Source organism: Triticum aestivum, chromosome 6B (assembly GCF_018294505.1).
Source record: "Triticum aestivum cultivar Chinese Spring chromosome 6B, IWGSC CS RefSeq v2.1, whole genome shotgun sequence".
NCBI classification, from domain to species: Eukaryota; Viridiplantae; Streptophyta; class Magnoliopsida; order Poales; family Poaceae; genus Triticum; species Triticum aestivum.
The window spans coordinates 499,049,325-499,076,065 of NC_057810.1; positions in this window are offsets into that span (position 1 = coordinate 499,049,325).

Sequence of the window (26,741 nt, forward strand, 5' to 3'; positions counted from 1 at the left end):
TTTTCTTATGATCCTACATGTAATTATTATGAGAGAGGTAAATATGGTTGTAGAAATTTTCATGTTACTAAATTATCTCTCTTCCTGTAGAGATTTCTATTGTTTCTTTCTTCTTCCTTGTATATGCTAGATCTTGCTTGTCTTGCTAATTTGTTTTCCTATAAAATGCCTATGAATAGGAAGCATGTTAGACTTAGATGTGTTTGTCACATGTTTTATGATGCTCTCCTTTTGCTTCAATTCTTGTCTTTTCTTGTGAGCATCATTGAAATCTCAATGCCTAGCTAAGGGCGTTAAACGATAGCGCTTGTTGGGAGGCAACCCAATGTTATTTTTGTTCTTTGCTTTTTGCTCCTGTTTAGTAATAAATAATTCATATAATCTCTAGTTAGATGTTGTTTTATGTTTTAATTAGTGTTTGTGCCAATTTAAACCTTTAGGATAGCTTACGGTGATAGTTGTGTTGATCCTGCTGAAAATCAGAAACTTTTGCGCTTAGTAAATATTTTTGAAAATTCATAGAAACATGCTTTTGATCTGATTCTTTTTGCTCTGGATTGGTACACAAATTTCTCAGGTTTTCCTAATTTTGGTAGGATTTTTAGAGTTACATAAGTATTTCAGAATTACAGATTACTACATATTGTTCTATTTTTGACATATTCTTTTTTTCGCGTGTTGTTTGCTTATTTTGATGAATCTATGAGTAGTATCGGGGCGTATGAACCATGGAGAAGTTGGAATACAGTAGATTTTACACCAGTATAAATAAATAACGAGTTCACAACAGTACCTTAAAGTGGTGATTTATTTTCTTATACTAACGGAGCTCATGAGATTTTCTGTTGAGTTTTGTGTTGTGAAGTTTTCAAGTTTTGGGTAAGGATTTGATGGACTTTGGAATAAGGAGTGACAAGAGCTTAAGATTGGGGATGAACAAGGCACCGCAAGGTAAAATTCAAGGATAACAAAATGCCTAAGCTTGGGGATGCCCCGGAAGGCATCCCCTCTTTCGTCTTCGTCTATCGGTAACTTTACTTGAGGCTATATTTTTATTCACCGTATGATATGTGTTTTGCTTGGAGCGTATTGTATGATTTGAGTCTTTGCTTTTTAGTTTACCACAATCATCCTTGCTGTACATACCTTTTGGGAGAGACACGCATGAATTGTGATTTATTAAAATACTCTATGTGCTTCACTTATATGTTTTGAGCTAGACAATATTGCTCCAGTGCTTCACTTATATATTTTTAGAGCATGGCGGTGGTTTTATTTTATAGAAATTGTTGAACTGTCATGCTTCACTTATATTATTTTGAGAGTCTTTTAGAACGGCATGGTAATTTGCTTTGGTTATAAAATTAGTCCTCATATGATGGGCATCCAAGATGGATATAATGAAAACTTTCATATGAAGTGCATTGAATACTATGAGAAGTTTGATTATTTATGATTGTTTTGAGATATGAAGATGGTGATATTAGAGTCATGCTAGCAGAGTAGTTGTGAATTTGAGAGATACTTGTGTTGAAGTTTGTGATTCCCGTAGCATGCATGTATGGTGAACCGTTATGTGATGAAGTTTGGAGTATGATTTATTTACTGATTGTCTTCCTTATGAGTGGCGGTCGGGGACGAGCGATGGTATTTTCCTACCTATCTATCCCCCTAGGAGCATGCGCATAGTACTTTGTTTCGATAACTAATAGATTTTTGAAATAAGTATGTGAGTTCTTTCTGACTAATGTTGAGTCCATGGATTATACACTCTCACCCTTCCACCATTGCTAGCCTCTCTTGTGTTGCACAATTTTTGCCGACACCATACACCCACCATATACCTTCCTCAAAACAGCCACCATACTTACCTATTATGGCATTTCCATAGTCATTCCAAGATATATTACCATGCAACTTTTCACCATTCCGTTTATTATGACATGCTCCATCATTGTCATATTGCTTTGCATGATCATGTAGTTGACATTGTATTTGTGGCAAGGCCACCATTTATAATTTTTCATACATGTCACTCTTGATTCATTGCACATCCCGGTACTCCGCTGGAGACATTCACATAGAGTCATATTTTGTTCTAAGTATTGAGTTGTAATTCTTGAGTTGTAAGTAAATAAAAGTGTGATGATCTTCATTATTAGAGCATTGTCCCATGTGAGGAAATGATGACGGAGACTATGATTCCCCCACAAGTCGGGATGAGACTCCGAACGACAAAAAGATGCCATATAAAAAAAGATAAGGCCAAAATAAAAAAATGAGAGAAAAAGAGAGAAGGGACAATATTACTATCCTTTTTCCACACTTGTGCTTCAAAGTAGCACCATGATCTTTATGATAGAGAGTCTCCTAGGTTGTCACTTTAATATACTAGTGGGAATTTTTCATTATAGAAGTTGGCTTGTGTATTCCAATGATGGGCTTCCTCAAAGTGCCCTAGGTCTTCATGAGCAAGCAAGTTGGATGCACACCCACTTAGTTTCTTTTTGAGCTTTCATACACTTATAGCTCTAGTGCATCCGTTGCATGGCAATCCCTACTCACTCACATTGATATCTATTGATGGGCATCTCCATAGCCCGTTGATACACCTAGTTGATGTGAGACTATCTTCTCCTTTTTGTCTTCTCCACAACCACCATTCTATTCCACCTATAGTGCTATATCCATGGCTCACGCTAATGTATTGCGTGAAGATTGAAAAAGTTTGAGAACATCAAAAGTATGAAACAATTCCTTGGCTTGTCATCGGGGTTGTGAATGATTTAAATATTTTGTGTGGTGAAGATAGAGCATAGCTAGACTATATGATTTTGTAGGGATAACTTTCTTTGGCCATGTTATTTTGAGAAGACATGATTGCTTTGTTAGTATGCTTGAAGTAGTATGTCAATATTACACTTTTGTCTTGAATCTTTCGAATCTAAACATTCATGCCACAATAAAGAAAATTACATGGATAAATATGCTAGATAGCATTCCACATCAAAAATTCTGTTTTTATCATTTACCTACTCGAGGACGAGCAGGAATTGAGCTTGGGGAGCTTGATATGTCTCCAATGTATCTATAATTTTTGATTGTTCCATGCTATTATATTATCTGTTTTGGATGTTTAATGGGCATTTATATGCTATTTTATATTATTTTTGGGATTAACCTATTAACCGAGGGCCCAGTGCTAGTTTCTGTTTTTTTTCCTATTTTAGAGTTTTGTAGAAAAGGAATACCAAAACGAAATGAAACCTTCGCGATGATCTTTCTTGGACCAAAAGCAAACCAGAAGACTTGGAGATGAAGTCAGAGACGCAACAAGGAAGCCACGAGGCAGGAGGGAGCGCCCCCACCCTCGTGGGCCCCTTGTGGCTCCCCTGACCTAGTTCCTTTGCCTATATATACTCTTATACCCTGAAAACATCAAGGGTAGCCATGAAACCACTTTTCCACCGCCGCAACCTTCTATACCCATGAGATCCCATCTAGGGACCTTTTCTGTCGTCCCGCCGGAGGGGGATTCGATCACGGAGGGCTTCTACATCAACACCATTACCTCTCCGTTGAAGCGTGAGTAGTTTACCACAAACCTTCGGGTCCATAGTTATTAGCTAGATGGCTTCTTCTCTCTCTTTGATTCTCAATGCCATGTTCTCCTCAATGTTCTTGGAGATCTATTCAATGTAATATTCTTTTGTGGTGTGTTTGCCGAGATCCCATGAATTGTGGATTTATGATAAAGATTATCTATGAATATTATTTGGTTCTTCTCTGAATTCTTATATGCATGATTTGGTATCTTTGCAAGTCTCTTCGAATTATCAGTTTAGTTTGGCCTACTAGATTGATCTTTCTTGCAATGGGAGAAGTGCTTAGCCTTGGGTTCAATCTTGAAGTGTCCTTTCCCAGTGATAGTTGGGGTAGCAAGGAATGTATTGTATTGTTGCTATCGAGGATAACAAGATGGGGTTTTCACCATATTGCTTGAGTTAATTCCTCTACATCATGTCATCTTGCTTAATGCGCTACTCCGTTCTTTATGAACTTAATACTCTAGATGCATGCTGGATAGCGGTCGATGTGTGGAGTAATAGTAGTAGATGCAGGCAGGAGTCGGTCTACTTGACAGAGATGTGATGCCTATGTTCAAGATCATTATCTTAGATATCACCATAACTATGCGCTTTTCTATTAATTGCCCGGCAGTAATTTGTTCACCCGCTGTAATATATGCTGTCTTGAGAGAAGCCACTAGTGAAACCTATGCCCCCCGGGTCTCTTTTCCATATCATTGAATCTCGTTTACATCTTGCTAGTTTCCGATCTACTATTTTGCAATCTTTACTTTCCGATCTATAAACCAAAAATACCAAAAATATTTACTTCACAGTTTATCTATCTAGATCATATCTCACTTTTGCAAGTGACTGTGAAGGGATTGACAACCCCTTTATCGCGTTGGGTGCAAGTGGTTGATTGTTTGTGCAGGTATTCGGTGACTTGTGCGTCGTCTCCTACTGGATTGATACCTTGTGCGTCGTCTCCTACTGGATTGATACCTTGGTTCTCAAAACTGAGGGAAATACTTACGCTACTTTGCTGCATCACCCTCTCCTCTTCAAGGGAAAACCAACGCAAGGTCAAGAGGTAGCAGAGCCGCACATTCCTTTGTGTATCTTAGCCAGCAGTTCCTTTCCTTCTTCCCGGCAGACACACTTCAATTTCACACCATTGGGCCTCCTTCTGTAGGGAGTGTTATCGACAAACTGATACACACTGGCCCTCCGGGCTACTCTTTCAGCTTTGTCTTCATCGCCAGGAAGCTCTCCAGTTTGGAGGAAGTGGACAATGTGCCTTGCCCAAGTGGGAGCCTGTGGCTCGGCAACGAGGACTGGCGGCACCTCCTCTGCTGCGGGAGCACTGGCCTCATGCGCGGGGTCCATGGACCTGACAGGAGGTGGTGGTCCGGCAGGCTGTGAGGAGTTGTTTCCGGCAGGGTCTCTGCCAGGAGCGGACGGCTCGACCAGGAGAAGCTTTTCAGTGTCCAACTTTCTCCTCTTCTGGGCCATTGTTGCTGGGGATACGGAGGGCTGAGTAAGATAGAGAACAAATGTCCCTGGTTCCACAGGAAGCTTCTACGCAGCACACTTTGACAGATGATCAACTATGCTATTTTCCACACGGGGTACGTGCTCTGTTTGCAATCCGTCAAAGTGCTCCTCCAATCTTCTCACTTCCTTGATGTATGCCTCCATTAATGGACTTTGATAATCCTTGTTAACTTGCCTCACCACCAGCTGTGAGTTTCCTCGAATGATCAAGTTCTTGATTCCCAATTCTTCTACAACCCTGAGCCCGGCAAGGAGCCCTTCATACTCTGCTGTATTGTTTGTGGCTTCTTCCCGTGAAAAATGCATCTGGACGACATACTTCAAGTGCTCCCCGGTGGGGGAAACAAGAAGCATGCCAGCCCCCGCACCTTGCAAGGAAAAAGCACCATAAAAATACATAATCCATTCATGGGGTGCTTCCTTGCCAAGGACAGCTGTCTCTATAACTTCCTCATCAGGGGTTGGCGTCCATTCAGCAATAAACTCTAGCAATGCCCTACTTTGGATAGTTGATGTGCTGTCAAACCTTAAACCAAAGCTGGATAACTCCAATGCCCACTCCACTATTCTGCCGGTAGCCTCTGGGTTTCAGAGTATCCATTGCAATGGGAAACGGGTAACAACCATGATCTCATGGGCTCGGAAGTAGTGGCCCAGTTTCCTTGAGGCCATGATGAGGCGAAAGATCATCTTTTGCACACTAGAGTACCTCGATTTAGCCCCCTGTAACAAGGAGCTGATGAAGTACACTAGGTGCTGCACCACCTTCTTCCTTGCCGTGTCCTTGGGGTTGTCATTTTTGTGGTGCTCGCTGCCGCTCTGATCCTTCTCTAGCCCTGCTAGCCTCTGCTCACTCTCTTTCTCATCCACTTCCCGTTGTGCTACTAAGGCTGCACTGCCACTTCATTTCTTGCCGCCAAGTACAACAACAACGACTCCTAAGGCTTGGGTGCAACCAGAGTAGGCACAGAGGACAGGTAGGTCTTTAGCTCTTGCAAAGCTGCATCTGCTTCAGGGGTCCATTCATGGGACCTGCCTTCTTCAAAATTTTGAAGAACGACATGGCACGCTCAGCAGACTTGGAGATGAATCTGCTAAGCGTGGCAACGCATCCCATCAGCGCCTCACATCTTTGACTGTCCTTGGCACCTAGATCTGTTTGATGGCTTTGATCTTGTCGGGATTGGCTTCGATTCCCCGTGGGACACAAAGTATCCAAGTAGCTTGCCGGAGGGGACACCAAACACACATTTCTCTGGTTTAGCTTCAAGTTGATCTTGCGTAGATTTGCAAAGGTCTCCTCCAAATCCAGAATGAGAGTTTCCATGTCTTTGGTTTTGACTACAATGCCATCCATATAAGCCTCAATGTTTCTGTGTAACTGAGGTTCAAAACCAATCTGGACTGCCCTTGCAAAGGTGGACCCTACACTCTTTAATCCGAATGGCATGCGGATAAAGCAATACGTACCACATGGAGTGATGAATGATGTCTTCTCCTCGTCCTCCTTTGACATGAAGATTTGGTAGTACCCAGAATAGGCGTCCAGAAATGAGAGCAAGTCGCAACCTGAGGTGGAATCCACTATTTGATCAATATGCGGCAAGGGGAACGGGTCCTTTGGGCAGGACTTGTTGAGGTCTGTGAAGTCAATACATAGCCTCCACTTCCCGTTCGCCTTCCGGACTACTACTGGGTTTGCCAGCCAAGTGGGATGTAGCACTCCTCTGACCAAACTAGCTGCTTCAAGCTTCTTGATCTCTTTTGTAACGAACTGCTGCCTCTCCAAGGCCTGCTTCTGCACTTTCTGCTTAATAGGTCTGGCGTGTGGGCAGACAACAAGGAGGTGCTTGATTACCTTGTTGGGAACACTGGTGATATCAGATGGTTGTCAAGCAAACACATCGATATTCACCCACAGGAAGGAAAAAAGTGTGCTTTCCTATTTGTCATCAAGGGTGGCGCTGATGGTGAAAGTACCATCGATGCCAGTCAGCCCTGGCAGGACCTTTTTCACTGGCGGAGCAGAAACCTTGGATCTCTTGCTGTTGGAACACTCTGGCACGTCGTCAACGGGTGCCGTGCACTCGGAGGGGGCATGCTTTCCGGACTCTTTGCCAGAGGCCCTACAATCCCGTTTCTTCCTTTTGCTCTCCTTGGCGGGAACTGCTGCCGTTGCAGCCTCGGCCGCAACCCTGTCTCTATACATCTTGTCCACACAAATGATGGCATCTTTCTCATCTGATGGGATGGTGAGGACTCCCAGTGGCCCAGACATTTTGAGGGTATTGTAGGCATAATGGGATGCCACCATGAATTTAGTCAAGGCTGGGCCTCCAAGGATTGTACGGCAGGGGGAGGCCAACTACGTCAAACACAATCTTCTCAGTCCAGTAGTTAATCCCCCCCCCAAGTGTCACTGGCAACATAATCTTCCCTTTAGGATGACTCCTGCCGGGGTTGACTCCTTGAAACGTGCCAGTAACCTCTAACTCTTCTTCTGCTATCTGAAGCCTGTTGATAACTGCCGGGGAAATCAGATTTAGTCCAGCCCCACCGTCCACCAGCATCTTTGTGACCTTGAGGTTGCGAATTGTTGGAGAAACCAACAAAGGCAAGCATCCTACCGCAATGGTGCGGCTAAGATGATCCGCTACATCGAAGATGATGGGTGTACGAGACCATTTGAGCAACTTCTGGGCCTCCGCGCTGGTTCCACGACATTGACTTTCCGAGCCCACTTCTTGAGCTGGCAGTGGGAGGTGCGCAAAGATGCACCACCAACAACGCACAAGGCGTTCGTGGCCTTCTGAAACTCCTGCTCACTGGTTTCCTCTTCATCCCCCTTGTCACTCTCATCACCACAGACTTCTTTCTCCTGGCCCCCGTCGGGTTTTCCTTTGTTCCGAAAGGGCTTGCTGGGGCGATTTGCTCCATTGCCTCGGCCCTTACCGCCAGTGACATTATGGCCCTTTTCCTTATCTTGCTTCTCATATTCTGCTCGCTGTCTCTTGACCAACTGCTCGACCTGGTAGCACTCCTGAAGGTCATGGCCCTTGGTCCGGTGGATCTTGCAGTACGGCCCATCGCCCTTCCCGGCCTTCTCGACAGCTGCAGCTTCCCGGCAATCAGCGCACGCGGCAACCTCCTTGCCGGGGGCCTCAATCTTGGCGATCTTGCCGGTACTAGGGGTGCCAGACCCTTCAACAGTCAATATTGCTTTATCCCTTCGCTTCTTACTTCACTTCTTAGGCTTCTTCTGACAGGTGGATTCAGCATCATCCTCTGAATCAACATCAATGCAATCTTCCTCTCCAGGAAATTTCCTCCCTTCCTCCATCCGTGTATCAGAGGTGCCATGATGTATAGCTCCTTCACAGTCTTGGGCAACCGCACATTCATCTTGGCACGAATTCGGCGGTTGCGCACATTGGACTGGAAGACAGCTATACCGCTGCCGGATGGATATTTGGAATATTCCTATGAACTTTACCGAACCTTTGCAAAAACTTACGGAGGGTCTCTCCTTCCTTCTACTAGAGAAGCTGCAGATCGCCTGGGCAGCTCGGCTCCTGGTGGCCACTGGTGAAAGCGCTAATGAACTCATGGCGCAGATCTGCCCACGACGAAATGGAGTTCTCCGGCAGATGCATCAGCTAGGACCTCACGTTGGATTTGAGTGCCAATGGGAAGTAGTTGGCGAACACCTTCTCATCTCTTCCCCCGGCAGTCTGAACAACAATGGTGTAGATGCTCAAGAACTCTGCCAGGTTCAGTCTTCCGTCATACTTCTCAGGTATCTCTGGCTTGAACGTGCGAACGGACGACCAACAGACTTGCGGCAACTCATGGGTGAAGGCAGGGCTGCCAACATTGAAGGGTAGGAGCCCGTCAGCGCCAGGAATGGGTTCGTTGATGTCGGGGCTTTCGCACCCGTCGGCTCGGGGGAGGTTGCCGCGACGCCGCTCGGCTACGCACACGTCTCCTCTGTGCCCTCCTTCCAAGATTCGTCGTTGGCCTGGATGTGTCTGTGGATCAGAAGAGGCCATCGAGGCACAGTCAAGGTCTTGATTTGGTTGCGCTTGTGCCGGCCGCCGGGCGGGGATTGCACCATGGGGACGGCCTCCCCCGTGCGGGCAGCGGCACGGGGCTGTTGTCGTGGCTTGGGGATGTCGCGGCGGTGAAAGCACAAATGCTCCCTGGGTGGTAATTAATGTCAACATATCTCTTGTTGGACTAATACCTTTACCAAGTATGTTTCAGATTCAACAATGGAGTGGCATGGACTAGAGGATGTGGAACCCCTTCAAGATGCTAAGGACAAAGGATTGGCTCAAGCTCAAAGCACAAGACTCTACATTTTACTTTTAGTGATCCAAGATCACATTGAGTCCATAGGAAAGCCAATACTATTAAGAGGGGATGATGTGTTGCTTAATGGCTTGCTTGCTCAAAGTGCTTAGTGATATGCTCCAAAGCCCTCAACCACTTTCTCACATCCACATATGTCCCAAACCAAAAGTCAAACTCGGCCCCACCGATTCTTTCTATCCGGCGCCACCAAGTTCAGATGACATAGCCACTGCCACAAACCCTAGTCTTTTCGGTCTCACCGAGATGGGATTGTAATCTCTCTGTTTCCCTTCGTAACATTTCGATCAAACCGAGATAAGCGATTGGTCCCACCAAGATTGCAATGCAAACTCACTGTTTCCCTTTCGTAACGTTTCGGTCAAACTGAGATGAGCGAATCGGTCTTACCGAGTTTTCCTGACCAACTCTCTATGTGTCTATTACCAAAATCGGTCTCACCGAGTTTGTGTAATCGGTCTCATCGAGATTACGTTATGCCCTAACCCCAACTATATCGGTCCCACCGAATTGACATGTCAGTCCCACCCAACTTCCTAATAGTCACATTATTTACTAAATCGGTCTGACCGAGTTTCACGATTCGGACCCACCGAGTTTGGTAAGTTGTGTGTAACGGTTATATTTTGTGTGGAGGCTATATATACCCCTCCACCCACTCTTCATTTGTGGAGAGAGCCATCAGAACATGCCTACACTTCCAACATACATTTTCTGAGAGAGAACCACCTACACTTGTGTTGAGGTCAAGATATTCTATTCCTACAACATAAATCTTGATCTCTAGCCTTCCCCAAGTTGCTTTCCACTCAAATCTTCTTTCCACCAAATCCAAATCCTATGAGAGAGAGTTGAGTGTTGGGCAGACTATCATTTGAAGCACAAGAGCAAGGAGTTCATCATCAAAACACCATTCGTTACTTCTTGGAGAGTGGTGTCTCCTAGATTGGCTAGGTGTTACTTGGGAGCCTCCAACAAGATTGTGGAGTTGAACCAATGAGTTTGTAAGGGCAAGGAGATCGCCTACTTCGTGAAGATCTACCCTAGTGAGGCAAGTCCTTCGTGGGCGACGACCATGGTGGGATAGACAAGGTTGCTTCTTCGTGGACCCTTCGTGGGTGGAGCCCTCCGTGGACTCGAGCAACTGTTACCCTTTGTGGGTTGAAGTTTCCATCCACATGGATGTACGATAGCACCACCCATCGGAACCACGGATAAAAAATCTTCGTGTCTCCAAATTACGTTTGCACACTCCAATCCCATCCCTTTACATTCTTGCAAATTGCATGCTTTACTTTCCGCTGCTCATATACTCTTGTCATGATTGCTTGATATGTATTGTGAATGTTAAACTCATGCCACAACTCCACTTCAACTTAAAGAAATTAAAAACTGCAACTTTTCTTGCTTAGTGTCTATTCACCCCCCTCTAGACACCTCTTCTCGATCCTTTCAATTGGTATCAGAGCTTTGGTCCCATTGCTTTGGTTTAAACACCATTGGAGGAAGATGGATGAGTCTACTTTGGGGAGTCTTAGACATAGAGTGCCTATACTTGATGGAGATTATTTTCATGAGTGGAAAAATGAGATGCTTGTGATTTTCAATGAATATCATTCCGCAATCTTAGAACTGTTACTCTTATCACTAGAGGCTTGCCTAGAAACTTGATTGGATGTTTGCCTACTCTTGATTGCACCTACACTATATGGAAATTTCTTGAGGAATGTTTTCCAAACTATTCCTTGCAAAATCTAGATGAAATTCTCCATAAGTCTATTGCCTTGAGTAAGATGAATTCCAATGATCCTAAGTTTGGTGATTATCTATTTGAGCTTACAAATCTTATGCGTGCCAAACGAGATGCTGGAATTATTAGCGATATTATTTCTGAAGCTATTAGAATTCATAAAGAAGATCATTGTCAAACACATTCTAATGAATCACCCTCTCTAGGAATTGATCCATCACATGACGATGTTGAACATAGATACTATGATGAGGATGATGATAGTGACTTTGATCTTGATGATGCAATGAGACACTTTGGTCTTATGGCAAATCTTCGGTGATACATGGCAGGAGGAAAGGAATGGGTTCTTGATAGTGGATGTACCGATCACATGACCGGAGATAAAGATATGTTTCGTGAGCTTGCTGAAAACGACGGCCCTCAAAAGTATGTCACTTTTGGTGATAACTCAAAGGGTAAGGTGGTTGGTGAGGGAGTCCTGGATTAGGGGGTGTCCGGATAGCCGAACTATCATCATCGGCCGGACTCCAAGACTATGGAGATACAAGATTGAAGACTTCGTCCCGTGTCCGGATGGGACTTTCCTTGGCGTGGAAGGCAAGCTTGGCGATACCGATATGTAGATCTGCTACCATTGTAACCGACTCTGTGTAACCCTAGCCCTCTCCGGTGTCTTTATAAACCAGATGGCTTTAGTCTGTAGGACGAACAACAATCATACCATAGGCTAGCTTCTAGGGTTTAGCCTCCTTGATCTCGTGGTAGATCTACTCTTGTAACACACATCATCAATATTAATCAAGCAGGACGTAGGGTTTTACCTCCATCAAGAGGGCCCGAACCTGGGTAAAACATCGTGTCCCTTGTCTCCTGTTACCATCCGCCTAGACGCACAGTTCGGGACCCCCTACCCGAGATCCGCCGGTTTTGACACCGACATTGGTTCTTTCATTGAGAGTTCCTCTGTGCCGTCGCAATCAGGAAGGATGCCTTTTCCTGTCTTTAAAGACGGCGCCATCGTCAAGGGAGCTTTGGCCGCCGGCCAAACTATCCGTCTAGGTGGTTTTCTTATGACCGCCTGTTCGGCCACCACTCCGACGATGACCTCTCAGGTCATCAAAAGCGATCTTCACGTTAGCTCGGAATTCGCCGAGCAGCTAGATCCGATTGAGCTCTCCTCCGTAAACAAGCTCTTGGATCGCATCGCTGCCCTGGGAGTCGCTACAGACTACGATCAGATTGGTCTTAAAACCGATCTGTGAGAAATTAACTCTCCCCAGGCCACCCACCACGTTATTGTGGTAGAGGAACAATGCGGCGACTCTTCTTCTATGTTAAAAACCAGCTATGTCCGGATTCCCGATCCCTCCATGCTGGATTCCCGCGGAGGGACGGACGTCAATCAAATACTGAACCTAAAGTCAGGCATCGGACCAGATTCGTTGGAAAGCATCCAACAAACCAAGCTTCCAAATCCGGAAGCTTCTTGGCCTTTGAGCCTCAGATCGGGCAGGGTTCTGAACTTAATACCACACGCCCACCCAAACATAAGCGATCTATCTCAAATACGGCAAGAGCCCGATGAAACAGTACATCATTACTGGGCCAGATTCCTCCTGGTTATGAACAGGATAAAGGACTGCCGGGAAGAAAGCGCGATTTCAATTTTCTGCAACAATTGCATGGACAAGGGAATCATAAACACCATCAGTCGTCGCGAAGTTACACACTTCGCCGACCTAGCGACCATTGTACAAAAATACTGCACGATGGAGAGTGCCTGGAAAACCGAAACTAGGTTTTGGGACAATCCGGCCCTGAATACAACCCCAGTCCGAAATAAAAGGGTGCGTCATACTCAAGCACCTGGATTAAAAACCAAAAAGCCAAAATCCCCTAAAGGGCAAGGAACCGTACTGGAGGGATGGCTCAACAGACCCTGCAAAATCCACAGTATGGAGGGCGCCACTCCAACACATAGCCTTCGAGCATGTTGGATACTACGGTAGGTGGCCAAAAGTGGCGAAGGCTTTCTAGCCCCGGACAACTAGCCCAACAGTACCAGTACGGTATTAACAGTCTTCGAGACTTTCGCATCAAATAACATGCGGAAGCGAACAATCCGCAGCCTCGCTGAAGTCTACCAAGTAGCAACAATGAATCCATGGAGTGACACAGCTGTCACCTTCAATGCCAGCGATGAACCTAAATTCCGAACAGCTCGAGCACCAGCGCACTGGTCCTCAGGCCGATAGTGGACGACTTTCGTCTTACCAAGGTACTCATGGATGGCGGCAGCGGATTAAACCTCATATATGAGGACACTCTTCAAAAAATGGAAATTGACTGGAGCCGCATTGAGCGAAGCAGCACAACCTTCAGGGGAATAATCCCTAGTCGAGAAGTACGTTGCACAGGAAAAATCACACTAGATGTAGTGTTCGGCTCGCTGGACAACTACAGGTCCGAAGAGGTCACGTTCCAAGTGGCCCCATTCGGCAGCGGATATCACGCCCTGTTAGGGCGAGAAGCATTCACAATATTCCAAGCTATACCCCATTACGGGTACATGAAGCTCAAAATGCCCGGTCCCAATGGAATAATCACTCTCGTCGGTGATCCAGATATAGCACTCCGCACTGAAAATAAGACAGCCGCACTAGCCCTAGAGGCATTATCCGAAGCCCTAGCGGCCGAGGAACTCACCGCGCTGCGCTCCATGGTGGATAGGGACGATGTGATACTCGATAAGAGGTCTAAGTCCACCTCTTTTAAACCAGCAGACGAAATAGTCAAATTCTAGGTCCACCCAACGGACCCCACAAAGAAGGCCTCCATTGGGGCACAATTAAATCTCGATGTAGAAGCCGCACTACGAGAATTCCTTCGGGAAATTTGGGACATTTTCTCCTGGCACCCTTCAGACATGCCAGGAATCCCACGCAGGCTGGCAGAGCACAACCTAAATATCCTAAAAGGATTCAAGCCAGTCAAACAGGCTCTTCGGCGATTTTCCGAACCCAAAAGACAGGCAATGGGAGAGGAGCTAGCCAAACTCTTAGAAGCCGGATTCATCAGAGATATCAAACATCCGGACTGGCTAGCCAACCTAGTAATGGTACCAAAAAAGGACAAATCCTGGCGCCTTTGTGTCGATTTCAAAGACCTTAACAAGGCATGTCCAAAGGACCCCTTCCCTCTCCCTCGCATCGACCAAATCATCGATGCTACCGCAGGGCACGATTCATTGTTCTTCCTCGACGCATACTCCGGATACCATCAAATCAAGATGGCGGAAAAGGACCAGGCCACAACGGCATTTATTACTCCATACGGACCATTCTGCTTCAACACAATGCCCTTCGGACTCAAAAACGCCGGCGCAACATATCAGCGCATGATTCAGACATGTCTGGCCACCCAGATAGGCAAAACAGTAGAGGCATACGTAGACGATGTGGTCGTCAAGACCAAACACGTCGAAACTCTAGTAGACGACTTGAGGGTGACATTCGACAACCTTCGAGCATATGACATTAAGCTCAACCCGGAAAAATGCGTTTTCGGCGTACCAGCCGGAAAGCTCTTGGGCTTCATTGTATCCGGTAGAGGAATTGAAGCAAACCCAGCCAAGATCCGAGCTCTGTCACAATTGGATATCCCAAAAGACCTCAGGCAAATACAAAAACTAACTGGATGCGTGGCGGCTATAAGCCGCTACATCTCCCGTTTGGGAGAAAAGGCACTGCCCCTCTATCGCCTCCTCTGGCGCACCGAACATTTCGAATGGACGGATGCTGCCACGGCCGGACTCGAAGAAATAAAGGCCGTATTGGCAACAAATCCGGTCCTGGCCGCGTCGAACCTGGGCGAACTTATGTTGTTATATATCGCAGCAACACATCAAGTTGTCAGCGCGGTACTCGTCGTCGAACGAGAAATAGAAGGGCACAAGTTCCCTCTTCAAAAACCAGGGTACTACGTATCCACTGTCTTAACTCCATGCAAGTCCCGGTACCCACACTATCAAAAGATAGCGTACGCGGTGTTCATAGCATCCCGGAAGCTGCGACACTACTTTCAAGAGTGTTCCATAACGGTGGCCTCCGAAGTACCTCTCAACGACATTATCAACCATCGCGATGCGACGGGCAGGATTGCAAAATGGGCCATTGAGCTCTTACCATTTGATATAACCTACAAACCACGGTGAGCTATCAAGTCGCAAGTTCTGGCTGACTTCATCGCCGAATGGACCAAAGCCGAACTCCCTAAAGAGTACGACGCATACTCCAATTGGATCATGCATTTTGACAGCTCCAGAATGTTGGCTGGCTTGGGAGCTGGCGTCGTCTTGACGTCCCCAACCAGAGACACAGTCCAATACGTGCTTCAAATAATGTACACGGACTCCAACAATGCAGCCGAATACAAGGCCCTTCTACATGGCCTCCGGATGGCAATCTCCATGGGTATTCAACGCCTAGAGGTGCGCGGGGATTCAAACCTCTCAATATCCCAAGTAAATGGAGACTTTGACGCCAAGGATCCGAAAATGGCAGCCTACCGTAACGCTGTCCTAAAAATGTCAGCCCGGTTCAAAGGACTCAAATTCCACCACGTAGCCCGGAATAACAACCAGGCAGCAGACGTGTTGGCATGCATCAGCGCAAAACGCAACGCCGTCCCTCCAAACATCTTCCTGGAGCAGCTGTTTAAGCCATCCGTATTATGGGAAGAGGAGTCCGGAAATAACAATCCGGAACCAACTGCATCACCTAACACAGAACATTCTGACACAGTCGGTGGCTCAGCCAATGACATAACAGATTCAGCCCACGAAATACTGGCAGTAATTGCCCCGTGGACGGAACCATTCCTAGCCTACCTAATCCAGCAGGAACTTCCCGAAGATCAAAATGAGGCCCGCTGCATAGTTCGGCAATCTAAAGCCTACAAGGTCCATGAGGGAGAACTTTATAAGAAAAGCACAACCAGAGTCCTTCAAAGGTGTATCTCCAACGAGGAAGGGCGAAATCTCCTGGCTGAAAATCACGCCGGACTCGGCGGGCACCACGCCGCCGCCCGGGCCCTTGTAGGAAAGGCCTTCCGTACAGGGTTTTATTGGCCGACCGCCCGGGCAGATGCTCAGGACTTAGTCCAATGATGTGTTGGTTGCCAGCTCTTTGCTAATCAGAGCCACATGCCACCCACCGCCCTCAAAACTATACCCATTACTTGGTCGTTCGTGGTCTGGGGGCTTGACATGGTTGGACCCCTTAAAGGGGGAACCCACAAGCACAAATACTTATTGGTCATGGTGGATAAATTCACCAAATGGATAGAGGCCAAGCCGGTTAAAATGGCAGAATCCAGACCTGTCATAGACTTCATATCCGGGGTAGTACACCGTTTCGGCGTCCCCCACAGCATCATCACTGATAACGGCACGAATTTCACGGCCGACGAGGTTAAACTCTGGTGCAAAAACATGGGCATCAAGCTCGACTACGCTTCAGTCTACCACCCTCAAACTAATGGTCAAGTGGAACGAGCAAATGGTCTAATCATGAGCGGCATCAAACCCAGATTAGTGCGGTCCCTCACGGACTCTAATATGCACTGGGTAGAGGAGCTCGACACCGTACTTTGGGGGCTGCAGACCATGCCAAACCGCACAACCGGATTCACACCATTTTTTATGGTATACGGCGCTGAGGCAATTTTGCCCTGCGATATAATTCATGACTCACCTCACGTGCGCATGTATGAGGAAAGAGAAGCTGAGTTGGATCGGCAGGACAGTTTGGACGCTTTAGAGGAGGAGCCCGACGTGGCAAAATCCCGTTCCGCATTCTATTAGCAGCAGGCTCGAAGATATCAAAGCAGAGAAGTACGGGCCAAAACATACAATGTTAGGAGCTAGTTCTACGCCTGCCGGACAAGAAAAAGGACAAACTTAAGCCAAATGGGAAGGTCCCTTCATCATCGACCAAGTCCTTACTGGCGGTGCATACCATCTACGCAACGCATCTGACAACTGACTCGAGCCAAACCCATGGAACGCAGCCCGTCTCCGAAGATTTTACGCCTAGCGCCGGACTCAGGGTTCGTCTCCTTCCTCCGCCCACCTTTCATGTTTTTTCGCTGTCTTTGTTTTCCCTCCTTTTTCCTCCCTCTTTCAGTACAAACCTCTTGAGGGCTAATCTGCGCTTTGTTCGCACTCACTCGATGTGCTACTCGCACTTGTTATACCTGGGGGCTTCTTTAACAGAAGCTTATTTATATGGGCTTCATGCCCACCACATGTGTCACACTTCCGCATGTACCTTTTGATCACCATTATACGCATCGATATGACTTAAGTTTTGGCCAAGCCGGGTTGCCTGGCTCCTGTGCTTACCCCTACATTCCCGATTGTTCGGCTAGGAGGTAAAGGGAGCACCTCTGCGATTGTTACTGCCGGGTCAGCCAGATGTGTACCTCAGACTGGGTGAAGCTGAAGGCTAGCGTTCTTAAGGGAATATTCGGTCGGTGACCTGAAAGATGATTTATTACTTACTTATTTATCTGCCCCCAGATGCTTTTTCTGCTATTTTCGCAGTCCGGACATGCACTTTAGGGCATGCCTCCCAGGGAAAGGAACCGTTAACGGAACTATTCTCCCTGGAAGATGTTTCTTAGTAACCATTTAATATAACATAGCTAGTTGGGCACTTGTCTGATAAAGCAATTATGACCACTACGCCTTGTCTCCATGCATGCCCCGGTTCTTTTATAACCGTAAGGTTATTCGGACACACTCCGGACTGTTGGGTCCCGAGGTTGAAGCGAAAAGGTCCGCAACGGCAAACGATCTACAATCCGGCTAGAAGTTATTTTGCATGTCATTTTAAAATTACATTGTCAAACTGACTGATTGTACTGCTCTTCAATCCCATCTAGCAGGCTATCTAATTTACAGTCCTGTTGGGAATATTTCGCGGCCAGCTCTACTTGGCCGTACATCAAGCTCACAGGGATCTCCTTCCTATCAGGCCCCACAGGTCCGATCTCAGCCATGTGGTTTGGGTCAGGCTTCGGGTACCGCGTCTTCACCCAGGCCTCCCTGGCGCCTTGACGGCAGGCCGATATCTTCCACAGACGGAGATGTCGCCGTACTCCCTGAAGCTTCTCAGCAAGCCCTCCAAGGCCCTCAGGGAGGGAGACGGAAGGCCATAAGGCCTGAACGACGCCACTCATCGCCTGCCGAACACGTTCAAGCAGTTGCACCTGCTCGGGAAGTTGGTGACCCGTTGAACCGGGCATTTCCTCCATAGGGCGACCTGTGAGCACACCTACAGACATATTTCTGTCAACCGACTTCCTCGCCGAACTCTTCTTTTCAAAAGAGTTTTCTCAAGCACTTACTATAAATGTCGCGACGAAGCCACTGATTCTCCTTCAAGGAGCCAGACAGCTGGGCCCGAACACCTTTTAGCTCTTCTCCAAGCTGGGTGTGGGCATCTTGGAGTTTGTTCCTCTCCTGCTGCACCTTCATAAGCACCCTCTCGCCATCCTTCAACTGGCGCAGTAGCTGTTGCTTGTCCGGATCAAGTACGGCAACATCTGCAATATTATTGTCAGATTTATACGCACGCCGCACGCCATAAAACATTTTTGAAATATGTGTTACCAGAGGGGGTCTCTATGTCTCCTCCTGCGGCGGTCAGTGCGGTCTCAAGTTGGGCCTTGCACTCTTGAAGCTCCTGGGACAGGTGGGTATTCTTCTTCGTAAGATCCTGCATAATAAATGATCCTTAAATCAGTTATTTTAACTATTTTAAGTCTCGGGGGCTACTGGCATATATAGCTATTAAAATTACTCACCCGTATGTCCTTCACATACTGCTCCGTGGCTCTGGTTAAACCATTTTGAGCGGCACGGAGGTGCGCATCTCCCGCTTCAAAGGCATTCAACGCCTCCGAGGAGAAACACGCGTCACAAAGAACTGTCCGGCGACGCCTGTGATTCATGGCGCTCTCCACCTCAGAACGGGTGGCGGACAGCCTATTGGCATCCTCCGTTGGAGGAGCATCCGGCTCATGCCTTGTGTTCGCCTCCCCTTCCAGACCACGCGTTGGAGCATGGCTGGCGGAGGCTTGATTGGCAACCTCTCCGGACATTGTCCGGCGAGCGCTCTTTCTCCTGGAAAAGTTATGGGCATTAATATACCTTCTAGGGATCCTTCCCTTAAAAGCAGCGGTGCGCCGTACCATTGCGGCGATGTTTCGATTCGTGTCGCACTCCTTTTCCGCCTACTGGGCCGAACTGACCCTTGCTGGTCAGCCGCCGCGGGTTCGGCTTCTCGCCTTGGAGGCACCTCCTGGAAGTCACCGTTGGTATACGGTGATCTGAAATACGCAAGGACGAAGTAATGGTGTCAGGACTTCGGTCGTACTCACCTAGGAAGCCGGACACAAACCGGGGTACTCAGCCGTAATGGCGACTAAAGCATTATCTATGCTGAGCTGGTGGAACACCCCGTCAATCAAATCCACCTTGATGTCCGGATCCTATTCGGAGGTCGGATCAAGGGATCTTCCTGGATCCTCGGGTTGTGGAGTTGGGCTCTTTATGTCCTCCACATCCCGGCGCAGTTCCTACGTCAAAACCATAAGGTAAGACACTTATCTTTGAAAGCGCGGATCAGATATTTAGACGTCCGCTTACCCAGCTTTGAAGGTTATTCATGGAGAATCCATTCAATGGACTCGTGCAGAGGAAGTCCTCCTCCTCCCACTTGTACAAGCCGGACAGGATCTTCACCAGATCGGCGGCCGATCCCGGTCCCGTGCGGCCATGACGGGTGGCGTCATTCTCCCCGTTAAAATCCCACATGGGGTGGCCCCTATATTGGAGTGGCTGCACCCCTCGCATAATGCATGTGGCCATGACTCCAATCATGGTTAATCCGGAATGGGCTAGTAGCCGTATCCGACCCATCAGATAGTGGACACTCCTATCATCTTCCCGTTGAGGGCTCCGTGGGTGCCAACTTAGGCGTTTCTTCAGAGGAGCGTTGCTAAACTCCGGGAGGCCGATCCGAACTGGATTCGGTAGTGGGGCGTCTTCCATATAGAACCACTCCGAAGGCCAGTCTTCGGACGGCTTCTTCGGAGTTCCGGACAGATATCCGGTCCCGGCGATGCGCCATATTTCGGCTCCGCCCACTTGATGTATCGACCCCTTGTGAGAACGGGGTACGAGGCAAAACAGCCTCTTCCACAGCGCAAAATGGGGCTCGATGCCCAAAAACAGCTCGCAAAGAGCCACAAAGCCCGCGATGTGCAAAATAGAGGCAGGCGTGAGGTGGTGAAGTTGGAGTCCATAGAACTCCAGGAGCCCCCGGAGAAACGGATGTATAGGAAATCCAAGTCCCCTTATCAAGTAGGAGACGAAGCATACCCCGCTCTCCCTTGGAGGGATTGGGGACACTCTCCGCCTGCTTCCCGCCCTTGTAGGTGGCCAGTCCGGCTCGAACCGGAACCATAAAGGCCGAGGGAAGGTATCCCTCTGTTTGGAGCGCCACTAACTCGCTATGCGGGACTGAGCATCTCCTCCAATCTCCTAGCTTAGGACTGGGAGTGCGATAAGAGGAGCCACGTCGACTGTCCATGTTGGAATGGATTTTTGTCATATGCGACTCGATGAGTACTTGTGGAAGGAGGATGGTGTGATTTGGATCTGGATCCTCGCCTCTCTTGTAGGCAGCTTATTCGCGTAGCTAGGGGGAAAACGTAAGAATACCCTGGCTTTTCGCATTTGTACGACACGTGGAAGAAGGCCATTATTGGACGTAGAAGCCAAGGAGCGCAGCATTTATGAAGCAACCGGACACTATCCGGCAAACACATGGAGCGTGAAGAAGAACCCGCCTTGCAAACGCCAAAGACAACATATGCGCCGGACTCGTCGTCATTGAAGCCTGGTTCGGGGGCTACTGAGGGAGTCCTGGATTAGGGGGTGTCCAGATAGCCGAACTATCATCATCGGCCGGACTCCAAGACTATGGAGATACAAGATTGAAGACTTCGTCCCGTGTCCGGATGGGACTTTCCTTGGCATGGAAGGCAAGCTTGGCGACACGGATATGTAGATCTCCTACCATTGTAACCAACTCTGTGTAACCCTAGCCCTCTCTGGTGTCTTTATAAACCGGATGGCTTTAGTCCGTAGGACGAACAACAATCATACCATAGGCTAGCTTCTAGGGTTTAGCCTCCTTGATCTCGTGGTATATCTACTCTTGTAACACACATCATCAATATTAATCAAGTAGGACGTAGGGTTTTACCTCCATCAAGAGGGCCCGAACCTGGGTAAAACATCGTGTCCCTTGTGTCCTGTTACCATCCGCCTAGACGCATAGTTCGGGACCCCCTACCCGAGATCCGCCTGGTTCGGGGGCTACCCGAGATCATTGTCAAACACATTCTAATGAATCACCCTCTCTAGGAACATGGATACTATGATGAGGATGATGATAGTGACTTTGATCTTGATGATGCAATCAGACACTTTGGTCTTATGGCAAATCTTCGGTGATACATGGCAGGAGGAAAGGAATGGGTTCTTGATAGTGGATGTACCGATCACATGACCGGAGATAAAGATATGTTTAGTGAGCTTGCTGAAAACGACGGCCCTCAAAAGTATGTCACTTTTGGTGATAACTCAAAGGGTAAGGTGGTTGGCCTCGGTAAGGTGGCCATCTCACATGATAGCTCCATTAAAAATGTCATGCTCGTTGAATCTCTTGGGTACAATTTACTTTCAGTATCTAGACTTGCTGATTTCGGTTTCAATGTCCTATTTACTGAAGTAGATTGCCAAGTGTTTCGTAGAGATAATCATAAAATGGTCTTTACCGGTATATGTAGAGGTGATCTTTACATTGTTGATTTCACTAAAAAGGCTCAACCTTGAACTTGTTTAATTGCTAAATCATCTAAAGGATGGTTATGGCATACACTACAAAAAAAATACACTTCCGTGATGATATGTGTTTGTCATAGTAGGTTGCGTTTTTTGTCATGCATGTACATCCATGACAATTTTATGACAAAATTAAGATAGTCATACATGTGCTGTCATAGAAGTGTTCCATGACATTACCAAAATTATCGTCACAGAAGCGTCCACTTCCATGATGATCGTCACAGAAGTTCTTTCGTCAAGGGTGACCGACACGTGGCATCCACCGTAACGGGACGCCGTTAACCGCCATTAACCTATCGGGTTTGGTTTTTGGATCCGATAACCCGCTAACAGCCATGACCAATGCCGATTTTCCACGTATAAAATTCGCATTGGCTGACGGATCCACACATTAGCTCCGCGTTGGCACAGGTGTCATTCATCCAATGGTCGAGGTGGGCCTATGATTGACATGTGGACAGGCCCAAAAGTGGCCCATAAAGTTTAAATGGGCCAGCCCAACCGAAGGCCCATAATATTTAGCAGACCATAATGGGCCGACCCAACTAAAGGCCCACAAGATTTTGTGGACCATAATGGGCCGTCCCAGCTAAAGGTCCACAAGATTTAGCGGACCATAATGGGCCAGCCTAGCTAAAGGCCCACAAGATTTTGCAGACCATAATGGGCCGGCCCAGCTAAAGGCCCACAAGATTTAGCAGACCACAATGGGCCGGCCCAGCTAAAGGCCCACAGGATTTTGCAAACTATAATGGGCCGACCCAGCTAAAGGCCCACAAGATTTAGCGGACCATAATGGGCTGGCCCAGCTAAAGGCCCACAAGATTTTGCAGACCATGGGCTGGCCCAGCTAAAGGCCCAACATTCTTTGTCAAATCGGCCCATCAATGGCCTATCCTAAACTTTTCATCATCGCGGCCCATGGTCACTTCTGGCCTATTAACAGTCCGCTAATTAATTGGGCCGAATTACGGCCCGGTGTATTTCCGGCCTATTAAAGGTCCTGCTTCATTTGGGCCCATTTACAGGCCATCAAAACTTTCAGCCCATAAACGACCGTGATGGATTTGGGTCATATTCGGCCATGTCTGACATTCGTCCTGTTAGAGGCCCACTATAGATTTGGGCCACTTTCGGCCTGTTGTCATTTTCAGGCTGTTAACGCCGGATGAAGACCATGGGCCATATGTGGCCCAACGTCATATCGGGCCCATTAACGGCCCATATAAAAATGACAATAATCTAGCCCGACCGAAGTTCCGACCTGTTAAAGGTCCGTGTATTAGGTCGGTGCATTTACGGCCCGTCCGAATTTCGTCCTGTCAAAGATCCGCATCGTAAATGGGTCACCATTTCGGCCTATAAGACCAGTGGGTTATTTGGCACAATCAGGGCCCAATCTCACTTTCGGTCTATTAAAGGCCCATGTTTTTATGGACTCGAGATATTTACACCTGTAAATGGCCTATTTTTACCGAGGGCCCAAATTATGTTTAGGCCTGTTAAAGACCCACTATGGGCCTCATGCCAATATGAAAGCTTATGTTAATTTAGGCCCAGATATTTTTAGTGGGCGACATGCCAATTTCGGCCCATAATTGTTTTGAGCCCAATTGGAATGGGCCCGACGAATGTTGGCATGTTGGGCTCCTATGAAGCTTTCGGCCGAATACATTACTAAGATAAACCTACACTATACAAAAGTAGCGTCGTAATTACTACAGCCTATGACAGCATCATAAATGCTATATCAAAACAAAATAAATTCCAACCATACAACAAAAGGCCTATTGGCATAAACTTTACAGTCTTCTAGATAAAAGCACCATCAGATATATAGAAGCACAGATCATTTGACCCGAGTGCTAATATTTCAGGCTGTAGAATCTGATGGAGCAGCACGATCTTCACCTTTTTCCCGCCATAGCTCTTGAACAACGAAGCGAATGTGTGATAGTCTGGTTTCAAAACCATTCATATCTTGACGACATTTGCCAACCACTATTCTTGTTTCTGAAATGACGTCCATTAGGGATTGGACTTGTGTCTGGAGCACAGATATATCACTCTGTCTAGCAGGAAGACTTTGTTCAGTAGGCAATTTGGACGAGGTTACCTTGACAACCAACCCAGAATTACGCAGGAAGGTGCTTTTTGCACTGTTAGTGGAGAGATACTGACGCACTGCAGCAAGGGGTGGCATTGTCCCCGTGGTAGCCTCGGCACCTTCATGTGGTTGTGGCTGTTCAATCATTTGTTCCATAGCTTCTTGAAAGTTTGAACTTGTAGATTAGTGTACCAGATAAGTTACTAATGAGACAAAAACAAACAAAGTAGGTTAAATGTTTATACATAACTTATTTTGGTGAACTATTGTAATACATTAGCATGTATTGTAGTGCCAACTACATAATAAAATTACTTTCGGAACATATGTCCATGTAGCATGCCTAATGTATTGTCTATTTCCTCACATTCGTTGACATCTAAGGATAAAGAGACATGGTTTAAAGTAGGATGAACATAGTATGACATCATTCATATCATGGGAAAACAGATATAAAACAAATAGGCTATTTTATCATTGTGTGCGCACGTGAACATAACAACTAGATTACAGATCAAGACCAAAAGAATATCCTTCATATCTTTTAAATCATGAAAGGTGAAATGATACGTTAAGACAACTGTGTATAAAAGTCAACAGACTAACTGACATTGGCTGCAAACCAAGTAGTTAAATGAACACATCACAGTACCAATCAGTTCAAAGGCAGGAGGAGTAAGGAATTTCAAATATCGGCTTGAACTGGTGTGCTCATGCCCTTCATCTTGCTGGTGTGGCAATCCTTGAAGATTTGCACTGCATTCGGTTCAGGTTCTTTTTGGTCCGCACGGGCTCTCCTCTTTATTTGGAACAAGTCAATATAGATACGATAATATGGCACAAAAAAAAGAAGGAAGTAGCAGCTATTTACAAGAGCCTCGCAGTGTGCAATATAGCTACGAGATCCTGTTGTCTATTGGAATTTCACTTTAGAACAGTTGGTTTTGTTCTTCAAACAGTTAGCCTAGAAGAAGATACACTTGTAAGGCACATACATAAATACAAGTTCAATATGTGGTTTGATCAAATATATATGGCCTACCTGATACTTTGGATCAGACCAGTGTTTAACAAGGGCTGTCCAGACTTCATCTGTAATATATTCCACTTGAGATGTTTGGGCGATTTCATTGTTAGCCTTGGCTTCAAAGTGAGATTTTCTAAGGTGGTACTGATACTGTCGCAGAGCAGACTGAAAAACATTAGTGCATGCTTGTTTAGTCGCATCATCTTTCGGATCCAACTTGAACCTCATGTGTTGAAAAAAGAATGTGAGTCTTATTAGGAGGAAGCTAGAAAGTATGGGACAAAGTAAGACAATATTACTAATTGCAATGAATAACATTACTTACGGATAAATGGTCAAGGAAGGTGTTAAACTGGGTATTATGTTTCTCATTCCTGTACTGGATCCACGTTGGGAGGATACGTGCATGACACCTAACGGCAACGGCTGCCTCTGATACTAACTTGGCTAACTCTGTAGCATCATGTGGCCTTTTTAAACCTGCCTCAAAATGGATCTCCATTCTTCCTCCTTTAGATTTCGTTAATCTGTCAAGCATTATCCCTGATGTCTGTTTTCGCTTGCGTCATGGTGATGGTTCAACAACGAATATGGCAAGTGTTAGTGTACATCAAACCGTGAGAGTACATATAAAGGAGCATGCAACTGCAACTTGACTCGGTCAGGTACTGTCTTGGTGTTGATGCTCATGAGGTTCATCTGATCTTGACAAGTCCTGTTGTGACAGAATTGCTTCAGAAGTAGTGTTAGATGTGAAGGCAGCTTGGGAACTGGCCAGTTCCGGAGCAAACGAACGAGTAACTCGTTGAGATGCTGGTACAGTTGAAGCAGATGTTGCAGCTGGTGGAGCAGGTGATATTGTGTTTGTAGATTTAGCCGTTGGACTTGGATCTTCTACTGCACTATAAGTACCAGCACAATCTCGACGGTAGATCCTTTTACGTTTCACCCGACGAGTAACAACACTCCCTACTATATTATTTTCCTTGCTCTTTTTTGACTTTGCCATGTCAAGGCATACCCACAACACAAAAGAATAAAATCGCTCTTCAGAACTCATTGATGCATGATACAGACAAGCAATACTTTGATGTAAGACAACCATATCAGGATGGAATGTGTAAGAAAAACAGGATGGCATGACATATTCACAACTACGATATGCAAACTAAGCAGAAGGATTTTCAAGAAAATAAAAGTAATGCAAGCTAGACACCATATGAAAGATGCAACCAATATTACTCTGCCAGGTTAAAAGTGTCTTGTCATAAGTGGCAATTCGAAAAATTAGAAGCATTACAACGTAGAAATCAATGCAAGATGCAACCACTATCAAACTGCCATGTTAAAAGCGTCCAATCATGAGTGACTGATGC